The following is a 21,831-nucleotide window of genomic DNA, read 5'->3' as shown; positions in this document are numbered from 1 at the left end:
ACTTCAACCCTGATTACTTATTCAGAATGAAACTGATTTTCCCAATTCTTTTGTTTTGTGCAACAGGTGAAGTAGTATCCATTCCGCTTCCTTGTTCCATCATATCTGTGTGGTCTCTTCCGTTTGGACTGTTACTCCAGCAGGTGGCTAAAGAAAATTCAGTACTGCGTGGTCCTTTTCCATATTCAAGCCCATCACTAGGTTCACATGATACAATTCGTAATAGAAGAGAAAGTGGGCACAGCCCCCATCCCAATTTTAGTTTTCTGACCGCATATAATCAGCTTATTAAGGGAGAATCAAGCTTATTGTCATCACATTTGATTCTGAAAGATCTACTTGAAGAGCCACAGGTTTGCAATAGAAGGCATCTTATTTTGATATTTCACATAGGTTCCTTTCTTTCAGATGCTTATGTATACATGCAATTGTACATTCAATAACGTTGATTCTGAATTCTAAGCCTTTTGATTTTATATCTAGAGTTGAAAATAGTGTATGACTTGAATTTTGCAGTCAATTTACATTGAAGAAAGAGGAAAACTGAACATGAGGGATTTTGATGAAATAACAATTTGGACTAGTGATGTTATCCCTCTAATGGCATCATATAACAAAGGTTTTGCATTCAACTTTTGTTCGTCTAATCTTTTCCCTTATTTTTTTTCTAAAGGACTGTGGGTATGCTCTATCTAAATAATTTATTTATGCTTTTGTTACTTTGCAGTTAAAATGCAGCATTCAGTTTGGGTTGCTGAAGTAATTAATTCTAGCCTTGAAGTGGAACATGGTAGTTTATCTGCTACAATTCCTGCTGGTGTATTACCGAAGCGCTTCTGCTTACGTAGAATATGGCAGGGGAAGGGTGCTCAAACAGCTGCTTCCCAAGTACTTGACCCTTTTTTCCCCTTTTAGTTTTCCCTTTACAAGTGTTATCTATCTGGTAACCTGTTATCAATAGCTATTTTTGTTAATCCTTTTATTTTTTCAAGTTGGTTAATTAGGTGTGCATTGTAAAATTCTTGAACAGCTTCAGGATTTTTTTTTTGTTTATAACACTTGATGATTGTTTGCTAAATCTAGAAAGAGGCACCTTGAAAGCTTCAGCTAATATTTTTTATCCAGTTAAGGGTTCAGTGATCAACATAGAAGATCAAATTGGGTTAGATATGTAGGTGCCTAGCCTACCTGCTTCTTTCTGTTCAGATATGAAAAGTTGGTCGTAGCTTGGGTTGCCTAAATTCTTATTATGGTAGTCCATTTAATGCATTTTAGGCTCCCATGTATCTTTAAAAATTGGACGGTATAGCATTATCGGTACTATGATCCTCAGTAGCAAATTGCTTTGGATATGCTAAACACTGTGCATTTCATATGTTCAACTTGTGAAAATCCCTTGCAAGGATGTGAGGGTATGACAACTTTGGTTAGCATATCATATATGAGCTTCTGTTTGACTTCTCAGGTTTTCCAATTCCCATGAATGGTTATGGGATTGCATTCATGTAACTGTCTGTCTCTGTTATAATGCATCCATGTATAAAGTTGTCATCTAATGCACGATACCGAATATTCTTGCTGAGAGAGGGAGAGTGACCAAAGAAGACATACGTGGAAGCTATAAAGATGGACATTTCTTTTATGTAGCTTATGGAGGATACGATCTTGAAGTACAGTTTGTTGTTGCAATATGATCTGTGTAGCAGATTCCATAAAATATACTAATAGTAGGAAATGGCTGAGCTTCTTGTTGTTTTAATATTCCGTTATTTCTATTTTACTCAAAAAAATTTCTTCCCATCCCATTAACTTTTCATTGAAGTTCACTGATGTCTAAGATTTTTAATGGTGTTCTTTTTACCAGCACTTGATGATTTAGCTATCTGTTAACTACTGACCTCTTACATTTTCAGGCGTTTCTTGCAACTGATGATGATTCAGCTCCTATAATTTGTTTTCTTTTCTTGGAACAAAAAAAGTTACTTTCTTTAAGGCTTCAGTCTGTTGAAATAAATAACGAGATTCTGTATGATGTTAAACCTGATATGAGCTGGAGCATACCTGCAATTGCTGCTGCTCCTGTCATTGTGACGCAACCCAGGTATTGCTACATATATATTCTTTTTTGATTCTAAGTGGCTGATTTTCTTAAGTTCTTTGTGATGATTTACTTTGATTTTCTTCCCCAGTGTGAAGGTGGGATTGCTTCCATATACAGACATAATTGTTTTGTCTCCAGAAAACATATTATTGCTTTATGTAAGTTCTTCCCTTTAAATAATTATTTTTATATCCAGTTCTTAATTCCTTTTATACACTTCTACCTTTTTTGGGGGTCTCTTGCACCCTACGTATTGTTGATATTTTAGGGTTCTGTCGTGATCTCTTTGCAGTTTCTGCTGTCATGCTGACTTGCAGTTAGTTGTTACTCCCCCCCCAAAAAAATGATATAGACTTTCCAATTTTTTCCGGATGTCTTTTCCATTTGGAAGTTCATCTTACTTTCTTGTCTTGACCTTTCTAGCACATTGATCCATATAGCATGCTGTTAAAATATGTTCCTCAAAGCAACCACTGGTGTTTGTGTGCCATGTGGGATTATGCAGCGGCACTTGGTTTTCAACCCTTTTAATGTGAGTTCTTGAAAAGCAGCTGATATGAAATTTGACTCCTATGGTCATCTCTATGGATAAAGGGTGGTGAGAGATCTAGTGTAGATAAGCATGTCAAGGGCCTGACTTGGTTCCAAACTTGAATATGGCCATTTAGATTTGAAGAAGTATGGCTTCTGATGAAAAAGGGACAACGGAACTCCTATATAAATCAGTTTCTTAATGCCTAACTAATTATATAGTGTGATATGTATATAGCTAGTTTATCCTCTAGATTCATGGATTTGGAAAGGTATTGTTAATAACTATTTGAAAAATGACGAGATAGGAGAGTGTTTGAGGTCTAATTCGAAGATGCAAGTGGGGAATGGTAAGTCGATGTCCTTCTGGAATGATGTTTGGGTTAATGATTCAACCTAAAAAAACCAATTCCCCAGGATTTTTGCTTTATCTAACAATAAATGGGGTAAAGTGACTGATTTTGGTTGCTTTGAAAATAATGACTGGGTTTGGATCATTCAGTCTAGGAGAAATTTATGCGACTGGGAATTGGATCAGTGGGTTGCTTTAATGTCTTTGCTCGATAATATAGTTTTGTCCTATTCAGTGGATGACTTCCTTGCATGGTCGGGGAAGGGTGATGGTTTGTTCTCGGCTAAGTCTTGCAGGCTGACTTTATCATGTAAATCTGGAGGTACTTTCGATTGGAACAAGTGGGTGTGGTCAGGTTTGGCTCCTCCCAGAGTCGAAACCTTTCTTTGGCAGATCTCTCATAAAAAACTGGCAGTTAGAGTGGAGTTGAAGAAAAGGGGGTTCCCTTGGAAGATGTTCTTTGCCCATTATGTCATAAGCATGAAGAAACCATTCACCACATTTTCATTACATGCTCTGTTGCAGGGGAGCTGTGGAATAAATTCCTAAGGTTATGGGACATCTCTTCAGTTCTGCCTCAAGACCCCTCTTCCCTGCTTAGTTCTTGGTCTGATTTAAGGGCTTATTCTTCAATTTGGAAGTTTATCCCGGGAGTTGTTTTGTGGTCAATATGGAAGGCTAGGAATTCGGTGGTGTTTGATAAATGGAAACTTGACAGTTCTTCTCTCTTCTTCTTTTCTAGATTTAGGCTGGCTAAATGGTTTCTAGCTAATTTCCCTCATGTTCTTATTCAGGCTGATTTACTAGTTGGGGACCCCTTGCTTGCAGACAGGATTCCGAGTCGAACCTTTAAGAAAAAGGTCCAGTGCTGGCTTCCTCCACCAGCTGATTTTTTTTAAATTTAATGTGGATGGGGCGGTAAAAAGTGATGGGCTGCAGGGTGGAATCGGAGGAATTTTGAAAGAATCTAATAGAAGTACTTTAGCCACTTTCTCTAATGGTGTTGGTCTAGGTCCTCCTCCTTTAGCTGAGTTGAAAGCCATTAAAAAAGGCATTGATTTTTTTCTTTCATCTTCCTGGGCATTGAAGGGAAGACTGATCATAGAGAGTGATTGCAAATCTGCAGTTGACTGGATTTTGTTGCCGTTTTCTGCTCCTTCGTTTTTCAGTTCTTTGGTTGGGGAAATTGGGGCCTTAGTTTCTGCAAGGGAGATTATTGTTAGACTGATTCCTAGGAGCTGTAATTGGGAGGCAGATAAATTAGCTAAGGAGGGGATTGGATGAATGTTTTGGGTTTTTTAGATGTACTAATTGGGTTTTGTTGTTTATGGTTGTTTAAAGTGTAATGGTGTACTCTTATGTAATTATTGACTTATCAATAAACTGAGGTTCTCTTTTCCTCCTTCCGCTAGTTGCCTCTTTTCAAGAGCCAACTAAGAGGGAGGTTTTTAATGAGGCCTCTTACTTCTATAAAAAAATATATATAACTAGTCTTGCTTTAAGATCCCCTTTTTCACCAAGTCTTGTACAAATTTTGTAAAGTAGGTAAGGCCTAGATATACATATGTCATTGACTCTGAAGTCTAAGGAAAGTTGATCATTTTATAATTTTTTCTGCTTTCATCTTTAATCCTTTGATTATGTTCTCTCTATTCCTAACAGAATGTCAATAAACGGTTGATTGACTGTTCACTTTTCGTCTGATAATCTACATCTGATGTAAATGCAGTCAGGGAAGCAATGCCTTTGCAGGTTTCTGCTTCCTTCATCTTTGGGCAAAGGAAGTATCTCTTGCAATTTGGGATTCTCAAAAGCAGCATCCATTTCCCAGGACCTGAAGATTGTAGGATTGGCTGATGCTGTTGAGGCGCGTATTAATTTGAAAGTAAATAGTCGAAAGGTATTATAACTCCATTCTCTCAGTTTATTAGTTCAGTTTCTCTACTCTTGTTATTCAATTGGTCACTTTCCTTTTCCTATAATATTGCATGCAGAAGTTTTAAGAGAATCTAGGTAGCCCTTGAATTAGTTTCCTATAATATTGCAGTCTATCAAAGTTTCTTGCTTTTATCTCAGTTATGAGTTTTAACAATTTTTATTTGCCATGTATGTCCAGATTTTTCGATGCGCACTACGTAGAAACCCATCATCATCATTGGCAAATGATTGTATAACAGCAATGGCTGAAGGGCTCAGTCCAAGTTTCTATAACCATTTTCTTATTCTTCTTTGGGGTGATAATGAATCTGGCTATTTGTCAGAGGCTAATTCTACTGTTGATTCTGAATGGAATTCTTTTTGTGATACTATCATGCAAATGTGCAAGAAGTCATCTGTAGTGTCTCAAGAGATTCCAAAATCATCTTGGGGGTTTCTTCTTGATAGCAAATTTCACAGGAACTACTGCAAAATAAATTCTATGATTGGATTGTCTTCTGACGTCACACTTGACAGGATAGGATTGGATTCAATGATATCAAGTATAGATGGAACAAAAAGTTCAGAAAAATCATTTTACTCTGATTTATTGGGGGAGTTTGAACTCTCTGCATGCAGTTTATGAAAGTTTGAAAATGAATAATCTTCGGAGAAGGTAAATAAAAATCATATCCATGTTCTCTTCACATGCTTTAGGTTCTAAAGACATTTTGCTATTAATCTTTCCGTCTGTTGTTTATTCTTTGTTCTGCCTTTTCTTTTGTCTTGCTGGTACCTTTTCCAATGTAGTTTCTTCAGTTCTGTTTCATGAAAAAAGTCAAAATACTACAAGGTATTTATCCCCTGAATGATGTACTAATAGCCATATGATATTCGACAAGAGTCCATATGAGAGGGATCACGATTTATCCTCTAAAGCATTTGTAATTTTTTCACATTTTGAATTGCAAGATTCCTGTCATGAATATGATAGTGAGGATAGGCAATGCAGGTTTTTAAGTTATTAGGACTGGATAAGTTTGGGAGTTTGCAAGTTGGCAATAATGCAATGGCTATTCATATTTACTGCCTATGGTTGTTTCTTTTAGATTTACTTCAACAGTTTGCTAAAATACAGTTCTCATTTTATTCTTTTTGGTATGAATTTCCTTAAAAAGGGATTTGGAGCTTTTGGCAATTCTGTTGTGTGATGTTGCAAAATTCTTGGGTGAAGAGTTCTATTTGGATCATTATATTCGTGATTTTCCTGCCCTTTGCAAGACATTCAGGATGGCCACAGATTGTTTGTCCAGCAAGGCTCCTTTCAGCTTATTCAAATGGCTAGAAAATTGTTTGCAACGTGGGTGTACTCCTGATAATATTAACAATCTTCCCCTTGTAGTTTGTAAAGATGGAAGTTCTGTGGTGAGCTGGGCTCGTAAGATTGTATCTTTTTACAGTTTACTATGTGGTGCCAAAATCATAGGAAAAAAGCTTTCATCTGGTGTTAGCTGCAATATTGCCTCTGGATCATTTTGCTCCAATGAGGAAGTCACAGTGTTGGCAATGGTTGGGGAGAAATTTGGATTAAAAGAGTTAGATTCTTTGCCTTCTGGTGTATCTCTTCCTCTTCGACATGTAAGATTCAGTAGCTCATAATGCATGTAATCTTTTAATCAAATATTTTGACTAATCTTGAAGATATAGTGATTTTATTCCTATGTCTGTAACATTATAACATGAAAGGAATATTAGGTTAGTTATAGCATCGTTAAATATAAATGTTACCGATGATTATGGCTAGATACTGATGGTATTCATTCTGGTCTTTGTATGTTAATATGTTTTACATACTAAACAGATTTATTATTCATTCTCAGCAATGAAGATGCTTCTCTTATTTTTTTCGTTGTGTTTCTGCTTACCATATTGCTCCCTCCATTATGAAAAATTTGTTGTCCTTTTTATGATGTTTCATTCCCCTGTTATATAAAAGAAGACACCTTTTTGTTTACCATTGTGCTCCCCCCATTATGAAAAATTGTTGTCCTTTTATGATGTTCCATTGCCCTGTTACTTAAAAGAAGACACCTCAATGCCTCCCTTGAAGGGATGTTAGCAGAATTTCTGTACCTTTTACCGTTCACTCACTAAAAGAGTTGTTTCTAATGAGAACTTAAGAGGGGTTAAAACTCTTAAAATCTGTCACTGTAGAAGCTGTTGGTTATTTTTTTTTTTTGCATCTTTTCCGATAACTGTTCTTCCCTTCTTCATTTTTAGTCATGAATCATGATTGTTTGTGGATTTGCTTCTCAGGCTTTGGATAAGTGTCGGGAATCTCCTCCTGCTTATTGGCCTGCAGCTGCATATGTACTTGTTGGTCGCGAGGACTTGGCTTTGTCTTGTTTAACACGTTCTTGCAAATCTAAGGAACTTGAAACACAAACTAATGTGAATTTGGTCTGTATCTCTACTCCTTACATGCTACACTTGCATCATGTGACAATTCCTTCAACAGTATCTGAAACTGATGGTCTGGAAAGCACTAGGCTTGAGGATACAGATTCCATTGATGGGTCAACAGCAGATGGCATGGAGAACATATTCAGCTCTTGCACCCAGTTGCGATATGGTCGGGATCTAAGGTTAAATGAGGTCTGTTAGGGTCCACTTTAAACAATGATGTCAAAGGCTGTATATTGAGTTTAGAAGTAGCTAGTTTATGATCTTCACTTATACATCCTTAGATTTGGAATCAAATTAGGAAGTTCTTCCCCTTTCCTCAAACTGAAATAATCTTGCACATTCATCTTTAGTCTGTTGTTCATAGTTGTTGCATGCTTATGGTTCTTTTTCTCTTTAATTATTGAGGGGAATGGAAATATGATTCTTGAACATCCATTTTTCTTTTTTCCTACCTGTCACTGTCACTGCTACTAGGTTAGACGCCTTCTGTGCTCCTCGAGACCTGTGGCTATTCAGACATCGGTTAATCCTAGTGCCTCGGATCAGGATCTCCAACAGGTACTCTTCTTTTATTGCTTGGTTAAAAATGTTGTATAGTTTTTCTCCCTCTAGTGCATTGTAGCTTCAGTTTTAATCGTTTGCTAATAAACTGGCATGACAATGTATGTTACCACATGTATATCAATATATTCTTATATCAGTATTCTTAAACATGCTGAATGCATTGGCCAACAATATCCACCTTCGTTTGATAATGGGTTTCTTTTGTAGTAGACGGTGATAATGTTTTATAGTGCTTGCAAAATACCCTTGAGATTTTATCATGAATATTACAGGATACACATAAACAGTTTACATGATGAGATTGATCTAGTTTGGTATTCTATTCTGTCTGACATGTTATGACTATAGTTTGCTCTGAACACATGGCTTAATGCAGATTGCATACTTTGATGTTGCTATGTTGTTTTGTTTGTTCAGGCTCAACTGTGGCAGCTTGCACAGAGGACTACTGCTCTTCCTCTTGGCCGTGGGGCATTTACATTAGCAACTATATATACTCTATTAACAGAAGTACTCATTCGTTTGTGTTTTTACATATATTTTGATCAGTTGATCGTTTACTTTTGGATTGATCACGTGAAGATATATGCCACATGTTTACTGATTGAATCTCTTGCCACTTTATGCAGGCTTTTACCGTCCCAAAGCTTGTTTTAGCAGGGCGGTTGCCTGCCCAACAAAATGCTACTGTAAGTCCATTCATAATTCTTTTGTTATTTCATTTCTTTTCACAAGCTTTAGTTCTTTGGGAGATATCATATATACTATCTAGTTTCCCTTTGAGTGAGCAACTGTATTGTCAACTATTAAAAATTAAAACTAGAAAGCTTTCAGCAAAATATTATTATACTTGGAATATAATTATTGCTTCACATTCAAGATTTAGTTTCTATTTATTGTTTCGCTGTAGGAAGCTTGGGTTAAGAGTCTTGTGTTTAGCCACAGAAACCTTTTGTAATCCTGTTCTTCTGCTTACTCTTCTTCCTTTTAAGCATTCCTCTGATTTATCTCTTTTGCATCATATGTACAGTGTTTTTCCTTTTTGTACTTATTTTCTACAATTATCCTGCTGGTAGGTTAATCTTGATCCAAGCATAAGGAACATACAAGAACTGAAGTCATGGCCTGAGTTCCACAATGCTGTTGCTTCCGGTTTAAGACTGGCCCCACTTCAGGTTTATATGATATCTTAAGAAAGTGCAATACCTTTTGAAATTTGAAATTGAATGTTTTCATTTATTTCAATTTGCAAAGCTAATGCTCTACATTTTTTTCTCTTGCTCAGTTCTTTTTGGGTGCTAATATATTGCTTGGTTTATGCATGCCTGCTAGTTTGGATTCTTATGCAATGCATTTTAAGCTTTTGCAGGGAAAAGTGTCTAGAACATGGATAATATATAACAAGCCCGAGGAACCTAATGCAGTTCATGCTGGACTTCTCCTTGCTCTTGGATTACATGGATTTCTGCTTGTTTTACGGATTACGGACATATACCAATACTTTTCACAGGTTTCTTTGTTCGTTAAAACTTTCTTCTTCCAATTGATTTAGTTCCTTTGGCGCTGTGTCAGATTGATTTATGTGGTTTGCCTCTTCTGTGCTGGAATGAAGCTTTTTTGGAAAAACTTACTGGGTTTTGGGGAAGGTTTGTTTGTTTGAAGGAAGAATCTAAGAACAGATCTGATCTTTCGTAGGCAAAAGTCTTGCTTAGGGTGGAGAGTCCTTTTGATGTACCAGATTCAACTTCTGTTTGTTCGTATGGTAGATCGTTTGTAGTTAAGATCGCCATGGGGTCTGTGGTGTTTCATCCAGAGCTGCAGGGGGGAGGAAGGAGGGAAAATTTTCAAATTTTTCAGAGTCGGTGGTGGCCCGCGTACCTAGGCCGACAGCAGTTAATATTTACTCAGCAGAGAATTCTAGAACTAAAGTCTTTTCCTGGTTGAATAATGGTCAGAATTGTGGCATTATTGGAGTTAGTGGGAGACATACCACCTCGAGTAAGTCAAAAGAAATTTCTTCACATTGTGGCTGTCAGGTTTTTTAGAAAACAAGACTTCTCTAGTGGAAAATCACGTGGGTCAGGGTATGGGAGATTCTAATTTCCCTGTTGAAAATGTCCAGCCGGAGGAAGTTGAGTCTTCGGCCTTTTCGAGGGATCTTCTTTCTCCTGGGCCGGAGTTTAATCAAATTAGGATTGATGTTCAGCCCAATTCCATTCTAGCTTCTCCTTTGCAAGTGGCAGAAGATGCTTCTGGGCACGGGAATTTTAATTTAAGGGAGGCGGAGGATTTATATCATGGAGAACAGGATATCCACCAGGTTTTCGAGCAGTCTGGAGGGCAGGGAGTTTGCCATGGGGATTGTGTGTTTGTGGCTCAATCGGCGTTACGAGATGGAACCAGTGCAGGTGATATTTTGGTTGGCTCGACCTTAGATAAGGAATATATGGCTTCTTCAGCTAATCCTGGTCAAGCTCTATGTCCTGTTTTATCAATAAACCAGAGAAGGTTTAGAGTGGCACCTTCTCTTTCGGGAAGTGTGCTCGGATCATGAAGTTGCGATAGACTTTTATGACAGAGTTTATAGAAGGGTGATTACTAGTATGGTCAGGGATTCTTTGGAGCAAGTCAGAGTCCAATCTCAGCCTTCTCATGATTTTGTTGAAGCGAGGATGGAAGCTGCTGCTACTAGGGAGGTTTGTGACATGCTGGGAATTTCCTTTAAAGGGGGCTAACAATCTTTGGAAGATGAGATTTTCAAGATGTAGTTCAATGGGTCTCGGAATGATTCCTGGTCATTTCTTTTGGATAGTTGGTGGTGGTTTTTGATATCTTTATCAAGTGTCAAATTTAAAAATTATTACTTGGAATGTTAGGGGGCTTGGGAAAAGAGAAAAAATCAGAGTTATGGCTAGGCTGGTTTCCAGAGAAAAACCGTCCATTTTGCTTTTGCAGGAAACTAAACTTAGTGTTTATTGAAGTGGTTTGAGGAGGAAGTTAGGTGCTAATTTGCTGAGAGGAAGTAGCACGATTCCTGCTGTTGGTTCTGCAGGCGACTTGTGGTGTCTTTGGGATGAGGATTTTTCGAGGTTATTTCAGAGCATAAACATACCAGATTTATGGCATTATCAGGGAAGTTCAAGTTGAGTAACTTTGAATGTGTTATTTTAAATGTGTATGGTCCATCAGTTGAGGCTGATAAGGATGAGTTCTTTAGGGAGTTTTTATGTTTTATGCAAAACCTGAGTCTCCCTGTATGTATTGGGGGGATTTTAAAGCCTATTTGGTTCCTGAGGAAAAATGTGGATTTGTGCAGAATTGACATTCTATGGAGTTGTTTAGGTCATTTGTACAAAGCTGTAATCTGATAGACTTTCCGGTTAGAGGGGGGAGTTTTACTTGGTGCAATAACAGAGAGGTTTCAACTTGGGTAAGGCTGGACAGATTTCTGTTAAGTGGCTTTTTTCTAAATCACTTCCCGGATGTAATCCAAAGTTTGCTACCTAAATCCCTCTCGGACCATAATCTAGTGGTATTAGTGGATGAATGCAAGAATTGGGGTCTTAAGCCTTTTCGTTTTTTCAACTACTTGCTTGAGGAAGAGGGGTTTTCTGGGGTGGTTAAAAATTCTTTCTTAAGTTTGAGGATGGATAACGGTTGTAGGGGGCTGCTATCACTTCTTAAAGGAACTAAATTAGCTATTAGGAATTGGTCAGGTTCTAATCACAGGGGAATTTCAGAGGATATCTCAGATTTGGAATCCAAAATTAACAGCATCGAGCTAAAGGTACAGAATGTAGGGATTTCTAGGCAAGAAAGGGAGGAGCTTTGTGCTTCAAGAAAGGAACTGTGGCACTTGCATAGGAAGGAGGAGTATTTGGTTAGAGAAGTCAAGAGTGAAGTGGAATATTGAGGGAGATAAAAACACAATTTTCCATTCATGTGCATTGAATAGAAAAAAATTAATCAAATTTCAGCTTTGAAGGTGGCTAGTAATGTTATTACAGACCCGATGCAGTTGAGAAGTTGCATTTCAGATTATTTCAAGGCTTATTACAATGAAAAAACAGCTCTAGAGGTGGATGAAATAAATCTTAATTTTGCTAAGTTGAATCTTTTCCAAAAGATGGGTCTTGAGAGGAATTTCTCTGAACAGGAAGTGTGGGAGGCAGTTTTTCATTCGGATAGTTCCAAAGCACCGGGTCCTGATGGTTTTACGATGGGGTTTTACAAGAAATTCTGGCCAAATTTGAAGGATAAAATTATGAAATTCTTTGATGATTTTTACAATGGCAGGAATTGGGAGCATGGGGTCAATCATGCTTTTATAACTTTGATCCCTAAGACTCGTAATCCAGAAGGTATTGAAGATTACAGACCAATAAGCCTAGTTGGAAGCCTGTAAAAAATTATTTCCAAAGTTTTATCTAGAAGGCTTGTTTCTGTTATCAAAGACATTGTAAGCCCAACACAGTTTGCCTTTATTCCTGGAAGGCAACTTATTGAATGTGCTTTTGTTGCTAATGAAGCTATTGATTATTGGAGAAAAAAGGGGAGGAAAGGGGTTGTTTTTAAGGTTGATTTCCGTAGAGCTTATGATTCGGTGGAATGGCCGATTTTATTTAGGTTTTTGAAAGTCATGGAATTTGGAGATAAGTGGATTTCATGGATCGAACGATGCATCTCATCTGCTTCTATCTCAGTTCTTGTCAATGGCTCTCCTACTGAAGAATTTCATATGGGCAAAGGCTTAAGGCAGGGCTACAGTTTGTCTCCCTTGTTGTTCAATATAGTAGGGGAGTTACTGAATTTAATGTTGATTAAGGCTGCGAATTGTGGGTTGTTCGAAGGGTTTAGCATTGGTGGGGTTGAAAATTCCTTCCGTCTGACTCATTTGCAATTTGCAGATGATTTAATTCTGTTCTACAGGGATTCCCCTATGCAGATCCTGAACATTCGGAGAGTGTTGAGGATTTTCAGTCTTATGTCAGGGCTGAACATTAATCTTTCCAAGAGCAAGTTGTATGGTGTTAATTTGGAAGCTGTTAGTTTAAAAGAGTGGGCTTCAGATGCAGGTTGTGGGGTGGGTGTTTTACCTATGACTTACCTTGGTTTACCGATTGGTTCAACCAAAAATTCAGACCTGTTGTGGGAACCAGTAATCCAGAACTCTAATTCCAAGTTAGCAGGATGGAAAGCAGCAACACTTTCCATGGCTGGAAGACTGGTCTTGGTGAAGGCAGTGCTATCCTCGTTGCCGATTTTCTTCCTATCTCTTTTCAGAATTCCTCCTAAGGTTAATCAAAAGCTGAACTCTTTAATGGTTAAATTTTTATGGGGGGAAGGTCCAGGAAAGCGGCGTATTCATTGGGTTAATTGGGGTATGGTGTGTCACCCTATTGAGAAGGGTGGTTTGGGTGTTTTAGATTTGAGTATGATCAATAGAGTGCTACTCGGGAAATGGGTTTGGAAGTTTGCAAATGAGAAAGATTCACATTGGAAGGATATGATTTGTTGTAAACATAATATCAGTAATTCAACTCTTTCAATTAGCAAGGCTGTTAACCACAAAGACTCGTGGATTTGGAGAGGAATATTGAATAACTACGAGAAAAAAACACAATTGGAGAGTACTTGCGGTCAAATTCAAAATTGCAAGTGGGGAATGATAGGTCAATTGCTTTTTGGAATGATGTTTGGGTTAATAACTCAACACTGAAAATTCAATTCCCAAGGATTTTTGCTCTTTCAACTAATAAATGGGGCAATGTTGCTGATTTTGGTAGTTATAATAACAGTGGTTGGGTTTGGAATATTCAATTAAGGAGGAGCTTATGTGACTGGGAACTGGACCAGTGGATTTCGTTAATGTCTTTGTTAGATACTATTTATTTGATTGAATCAGCTGATGACTTTCTGGCCTGGTCAGGGAAAGGTGATGGTTTGTTCTCGATTAAAGCATGTAGGTTGTCTCTACCTTGCAGATCTGGAGGGGATTTTCATTGGAGTAAATGGGTGTGGTCAGGACTAGTCCCTCCAAGAGTTCAAACATTTTTATGGCAGTTATCTCATCATAAAGTGGCAGTTAGAGTGGAGCTGAAAAAAAAAGGGTTCCCTTGAATAATGTTCAGTGTCCTTTATGTCTAAAAGAGGAAGAATCTATTCAACATCTGTTCATTTCTTGTCCAGTTGCAATGGAGCTGTGGAATGGATTTCTAAGGTTATGGGATTTATCATCAGTCTTGCCCAAAGATCCCCTATCTTTACTGTGTTCTTGGTCTTATCTAATGGCACCGTCTTCTATTTGGAAGTTTATACCAGGGGTTGTTTTGTGGACTATATGGAAGGCTAGGAACTCAGCGGTGTTCGAAAACTGGGAACTTGATTGTGCTTTACTGTTTTTCATATCCAGATTTAGACTAGCAAAATGGTTTCTAGCTAAATTTCCTCAAGTTAAAATTATGCCTGACTTTTTTTTGATAAGATTTGAAGGTCTCTTTAAAAACCTCCTTTTTGATTAATGGAGCTTGTAAAGAAGCTTCTTAATCATCGGAAGGAGGAAAAGAGTGCCTTATAATTTCATTGAAGAAAATAAGAATTACAACCTTGGAAAGAAAAATCCAAGTAGAACCCTTACAACAATTCTTGAGCCTTAAAACCGAAGAAGTCAACAACATAATAATCAACCTATACCAGCCTTTGCTAGAGCATCGGCATCCATATTAGCTGTCCTTGCAATCCATCTAACAACCCCCCCGACAGTTTTAAGACACTCAACAATATCTCTAACAATGAAACCATAAACAACTGGACATGAGACAACCTTATTGATCCAGTCTACTGCAACTCTGCTATCACTCTCTATGATCAACCTATCTTTAACCCTCCCTAGGACAGAGGTAAAGAAAGAGATACCCCTTTGGATAGCTTTAAGTTCCTTCAATGTTGGAGGTCCAGAACCATCCGGTTCCTGAAAAGAACCAAGGATTGCACCAGAATGATCCCTCATAAGACCACCCAGACCTGATTTTTCCCAATCACAACTAATTGCTGCATCCACATTCAACTTGATGAAACCCGTAGGGGAGGTAACCAAGAGGTTATGAAGACTTCAAGAAATTGTAGGACGAGTAAGAATCCCCTATAGAAGGATCAGAGATTAAGGAGTCCTTAGGAATAGAAACATCCTTATTCTTTGCTAAATACCAAGAGGCCAGCCTAACTCTTGTTAAGAAGAATAATTCAGTCTGATCGAGCTTCCCCCCTTCAAAAACTATGTAATTCCTGAATTTCCAGATTGTCCAAATAACAGCCCCAGGAATGAAAGTCCAAATTACCGAATTAGATTTCAACTCATCCCAAGCAAGAAGAAATTTTTTGCTTCTGCAGAAAAACAGAACTAAATCTCCAAAAATTTAGAAATTTATTCCACAAAGACCACGCAACCGAACAGGAGAAGAATAGATGCGAAGAAGATTCTTCAACCATTTTACAAAGAGGGCATAAGCCATCCTCAATACCTTGAACTCCTCTTTAACCAATTCGGATTTAACTGCAATTTTTTGAAGCACAATTTGCCAAACTAATGTTTCAACTCTAGGGGGAACCAATCCTCTCCAAACAATCTTGTTCCAGAAATGAGACTCTTCTGAAATTGAAGCACAACTCTTAACACAAGAACCGACTGTATAAACCCCATCCCCACTGCCTTTCCAGATCAATCCATCGCTAGAATCAATAGATAGAGAGAAAGAAGAAATGATGCTCACCAAATTGCACCATTGTTCAAGCTCCCAATCGTTTAAATTTCTTCGAACTTTAACATCCCAAATCCAGCCCGAAGAAAGAAATTCCCCAAACTCACAAAGTTTACCGAATTTATTAGTTGACAGTGAAAACAGTCTAGGAAATAGAATCTGAAACGGAAAATCAGCAGCCCAGCTATCTTGCCAAAATCAAACATGCTTACCATTTCTGACATAAAACTTGCACAAACTACGGAACTTACAACCAAATGAGTCTTGTTTGAAATGGTTATTAACCACTGATCTCCACAACCAGGAGGATTGAGAAGGAATCTTGCTGTCAAACAATAATCTAGAAGAGTCAATGTTGTATTTGCTACAAATAAAATTCCTCCAAACAGAATTTCTCTCATTTGCAAACCTCCAAGACCATTTCCCTAGCAATGCTCTGTTCATAGAAATCAGATTCCGAACTCCCAAGCCTCCCTCAGTCTTTGATTTGCAGACATCATCCCATTTAACCCAGTGTATCTTCTTAATACCATTGCCCCCTACCCATAAAAAATTAGACATAATAGAATTGAGAGTCTTGAGGATAGAAGCTGGAATCTTGAAGATGGACAAAAAATACGTAGGTAGTGAGGACAGAACGGATTTGATCAAAACCACTCTCCCTACTAAAGAAAGAGTAGCAGCCTTCCAACCTGCTAATTTAGAGTGAAAATTCTGTACCACTGGTTCCCAGATAACAGAGGAATTCCTAGTAGCACCTAGAGGGAGGCCTAGATAATTAGATGGGAAGTTTCCCACCAAACAACCGATAGAATCTGCCCAAGTTTTAACCTCCTGTTGGGATATATTAATCCCGAAGAGTCTGCTTTTCTTAAGGTTTAGTTGCAGCCCTGACATAACCTTAAATACTCTAAGCACCCTCTTCACATTCATAATTTGAGTCTTCGAAGCTCCACAGAAAATAATTAAGTCATCCGCAAACTGCAAGTGTGAAAGATTAAAAGACCCCTCCTCCTTGCCAACTGTCAAACCAGTAAATAAACCCTCCGAAACAGCTCTTCGGATTAAAAGATTCAATAATTCCCCCACTAGGTTAAAAAGTAAAGGCGAGAGTGAACATCCCTGTCTAAGGCCCTTGGCCATTGGAAACTCCTCGGATGGAACCCCATTAACTAACACTGAGATTGAAGCTGTAGAAACACATCTCCTAATCCAACTTATCCATGTGAAACCGAAACCCATTTTTTCCATCACCTTGAACAAGATAGGCCAGTCAACCGTATCGTATGTCTTTTTGAAATCAACTTTAAACACAACCCTTTAGCCCTTTCTTCCTCCAATAATCAATACCCTCGTTAACAATGAGTGAGCAGTCCAAAATTTGTCGACCGGGAATAAAAGCGAATTGAGTCGGGCTTATAAGATCTCCTATACAACTTCTAAGCCTCCTTGAAAGACACTTGGATAATATCTTATACACTCCTCCTACTAGGCTTATAGGTCTATAATCATCAAGACTTCCAATGTTAGATTCCTTAGGAATAAGGGTAATAAAAGTATGGTTAATACCATGTTCCCATTCTTTCCCCACAAAAAATCTGTGAAAAAACTGCATAATATTCCCCTTAAGAACAGACCAAAACCTTTTAAAAAACCCAAGTTCAATCCGTCGGGCCCCGGAGCTTTATTGCTATCACAAGACTTTAGAGTTTCCCAAACCTCCTCCTCGGAAAACTCCTTCTCTAAAAGCATATTCTGTTCGAAAGAAATTCTGGGAAAAACCAAACCAATATCTTCAACTTCTAAAGTAGATCGATCATTATAAATTTTGAAAAAATGATCTTTGACCTTGGCCTTGATAACAGTTGGATCGTGAGTAGTATTCCCATCAACAATTAAAGCATTCAGAGCATTTCGTTTCCTCCTAACTGAAGCACAAGTATGAAAGAATCTTGTGTTTCGGTCCCCATCTTTAAGCCACTTCTTCCTAGAATTTTGAAGCCAAATCTGCTCCTCAATTCTGTGAAGTCTCCATAACTCTGCTCTACAAACACTAAGCTCTTTAGCAATCCCCTGAACAGAGCTGTTATTCAGCTGTTGGGCGTCCTCCTCAAGCTTCTGAATTTTCTTTTCCAAATCTGATATTGCTACTCCCGGAAATTGATTCTTCTTCCCTGACCATTTCTTGATGGTAGCTTTAGAGTTCTTCAAAATACTTAAGATCCCACCTTTTCTCCCAGTCTTCTTACAGTCTGTGATAGAATGTCTGACCATATCCTCAAAGCGGTCTTCCTCCATCAGATAATTAAAGAGTCTAAACGGTCTTTTCCCCCAATCAATACCTTCATCTTTCAATAAAATAGCATTGTGATCTGAAATGGATTTAGGAATAAGAGACTGAGAAATCTCAGGAAAAGTAGCTAAAAATTGACCATCCACCAAGAATCTGTCCAATCTAACAAAAGTTGGATCATCTTGGTTATTACACCAAGTGAACCTTCCCCCATTCAAAGGCAGATTAATTAAACCTAAAGACTGAATAAACTGAGAGAAAATCCTCATAGAGAACCTATTCTGTGCTTTACCCACCTTCTCATCTTCACACAAGTAAACATTAAAATCTCCTCCAACACAAACCGGCAGATTCTGTCCAGAAATGAACACACTGAGTTCTTCAAAAAAACTCTCTTTTTCTTCCTCCACTGAAGGCCCATAAACATTAATGAGGACACTTCTGAATTGATGCAACCTGAATTTCCCTACAACAGCAATGAATCTTCTGTTAATGCAGTGATTTTCCATCTCAAACACATTGTCATCCCAACAACATAATAAGCCCCCTGAAGAACCAATAGCTGGAGATTCAATAACACTCTGAAGAGTATTCAGTCCATTCCTTCTCAGAAAAGACCTTTGAACCTTCTCTACTTTAGTTTCTTGTAACCAAAGAAAAGAAGGATGAGCTAGAGACCAATCTCTGGACTGCTTTCTGTTTTTCTCTTTTCCCCAAGCCCCTAACATTCCATGAAATTATTGCTAATTTGTCTTTCATTAAAATTTCTTGAAAACCTAACTTCCCCACTATGGCAACTCAACTGGCCAAATTCAAGCCCTGTTCTAATTTAATTATTTTGTCCAGAAAAGCTTCCTTCCCCTTAGTAAAAGAGACCCCCAAAATCTGACTCACTTGCCATGTGGCTACTGCTTCATCTAAAAGCTCTGAGAATTCTGTAGAAGAGGCTGTAAAAATATTAACATGTTCTAGAGCTTCTCTTACCAATGATCTTCTTGCCCTTCTTTTGCAAAATCCTGATTTGGAATTAATCAAATGACTGTCCGTAACACAACCCTCTGGCTCTCCATCGAGACTACTAATCCCAGCTTTCTCTACTAAATTTGTCTCCTCTCTGCCTGGAGAATTAAGCTCTGCTGCAGTAGAAATCTTTTGTATTGGTGTGCAGACCTGATCACAAACTTTCTTTTGAACTGGAACAACCTCTGTAACATTAATTTCCTTATGAATCTCCCCATGCCAATGTTTTCTCTCCCTCCTTCTATAAACTTTGCTGTAACTGGCCATTCTCCTTCTCTGTAGAGGCTCACTTTTTATGGATAGCGAGCTTCTATGCACCACCATCGCTTTATTTCTTAACTGGCTCTTCAAACAATTCGAGTTAGGAACTATCAGCGAAAATTAGGATCAGGAACCTCAATATCTACACTGGCAGACGAAGCTGAAATGCAACTGGTCCCTTTATTCTTGTTTTTAACACTGCTAGCCTCTATAATTCCCCTGTTTTTAACCAGTTTACCAAACTTGTTAATTGTATATCCTGGTCCAGAAGGAAAAAACTTTGAAGCCTCCGATCCAGTCAGCTCATTGTCAACAGATAGGGCCTCCGGCCCATTAGCCGAAATATTTGAATTTCTGATGCCCAAACCTGCAAACTCACCTACTATGGTATTCCCACCATTCTGAACACCTGACAACCCTCTTTTAATGCCTTTCCCATGTTTAGAAAGTCTTGGAAAGTGCATTTCCCCATCAGACTGTGCTGTGCCGAAAGAAACACCATCATCATTCCACAAGTCAACCTTCTGTCTGAACATCTCTGTTGATTTGACTGAACTTTCCTCATATTCTGACTTCTCCCTGACTCTACCTTCCTCAGACCCCAACTCGCCATACTGTTTCCCATCTGCACCGATCACCGGAAAAAATTTGAAAAAAGGATTTGCATCTTCCCAGCCCGCTCCAACTTTGATCTTAATCCGATACGATCTGCCATAGGATCCAAAATTAGTGAATTCTGGAACATCGAAAGGACTTGCAACTCGCAAAAGAATCCTCACAGACGAGAGATCCTCCCTGTTCTTAGTGGACTCATGGATTTCTACCATACTTCCCCATCTTCCAGCAGCTCGTTCCAAGAAGGATTCATCCCAACATAACAGAGGAACCCCACTTAACTCAAGCTGACAATAAGCCATTGGAACACCTTCTTCATTCAGTAAAGGTGCTAATCTATCAAAACAAAAGTTTATTACATCTCTCTTCTTTGTCCATGCCTCCATCATTTCTTCGAGAGATTTGAAAATGATAACACAGGAATTACGGACATAACCCCAACCAACAATCTGAACTTCGTAACCATTAGTAATGAAGAACTCCTGAACTGACTGTTTTAAATTCAACGTGGATGGGGCAGTAAATGTTGATGGCTTAAGAGGTGGAATTGGAGGAATTATGAAAGATTCTTATGGATCTATCCTGATCACTTTTCTACTGCTGTGGGACCTGGTCCCCCTTTATTTGTTGAGTTGAAAGCAATTAAAGAAGGAATTGATTTATTTCTTTGTTCTCAATGGGCGGTGAAAGGTAGACTTGTTCTAGAGAGTTACTGCTTAAAGGCAGTCGAGTGGATTTCGAACCCTTCTTCGGCCCCTGTGTTTCTTAGTTTGATGGTAGGAGAAATTGGATCCTTAGTTACTGCCAAGGACATAATGGTTAAATGGATTCCTAGGAGCTGTAATTTGGAGGCAGACAAGCTAGCTAAGGAAGGGATAGACTGATGGTTTTTTTGTTTCCTGTTGTTATCGTAGTTATGTTCTGTTTAATCAAGGAGGGTTATAGTGTAATGTGTATCTTATGTATTTCAGGATTAGAGAGTAATGTGTATCTTATGTAATTCAGGTTTAGAGTGCATTTTGTATCTTATGTAATTCAGGTTTAGAGTGCATTTTGTATCTTATGTAATTCAGGTTAATTAATAAATTGGGGTCTCTTTTCATCCTCCAATTAGTTGCCTCTTCATAAGAGCCAACTTTGAGGGAGGTTGTTATTGAGACTTCCTATTCCTATCAAAAAAAAAATTAGTTGCAGCACAACATAGTTATGTGATCCTGTAACTGAAATTCTCAAGATAAAAGGGAAGAAATCAGTATTTTATTAAATGCAAATTTCTGAGAGAACGAACTTTGAAGTGACAAATCATGATTCGAAGTCTTTAATTGTGATGACCTGAAGCAATTGCATTCACTTTATGATTTCTGGTATTACATAGCTGTAATCACTGAGGTGGGAACTTTTCTAACACTTCATGTAATACACTTGTTACTTTTGATAATTACTCTGAATACTCAAATAGCTCCTATTATTATCATCATTAGGTTTTAATATGCTTTACTGATTTTTTCACCAATAGGAACATGAAAGCACAACTGCAGGTTTAATGCTGGGTCTGGCAACTTCTTATAGAGGTACTATGCAACCTTCAATAGCAAAGGTATTCTATGCATTTTTGAGGTTTAACCTAGTACCCAAGGGTTCATTGATAAGATTAACATTCTTTCATCATTGCTGATTTACATATATCAGCTATTTCATTTAACCTAATCAATGGCTCTACTCTATACAGTGTCTTTATGTGCATACCTGCTCACCATCCATCTTCCTATCCAGAGTTGGAGTTACCAACACTGCTGCAGGTAAGAGATTGCATTTCTCTCATTGTATCACTTGCATGCTTGTACGCATTAGGATTTGAATATAGATACATTCATTCTTGTCCCCAGATTGCCACCATTGATGTTTGAACTGATATAAACCTTGCACATGCAGCTTTAGCAAGTAGTGAAGTATT

The 21,831-nt window shown here is 38.1% G+C and overlaps 1 pseudogene; it reads left to right on the top strand.

The window, feature by feature from the left end:
* LOC120138790 overlaps positions 1-21,831 on the top strand; it is a 28,419-nt pseudogene that overhangs the window by 985 nt on the left and 5,603 nt on the right.

This window comes from Hibiscus syriacus, unplaced genomic scaffold (assembly GCF_006381635.1).
Source record: "Hibiscus syriacus cultivar Baekdansim isolate YM2019G1 unplaced genomic scaffold, ASM638163v2 tig00110705_pilon, whole genome shotgun sequence".
Classification (NCBI taxonomy): Eukaryota; Viridiplantae; Streptophyta; class Magnoliopsida; order Malvales; family Malvaceae; genus Hibiscus; species Hibiscus syriacus.
Note: the sequence above shows the minus strand (reverse complement) of the source record. Positions and strands in the feature narration are given on the sequence as shown.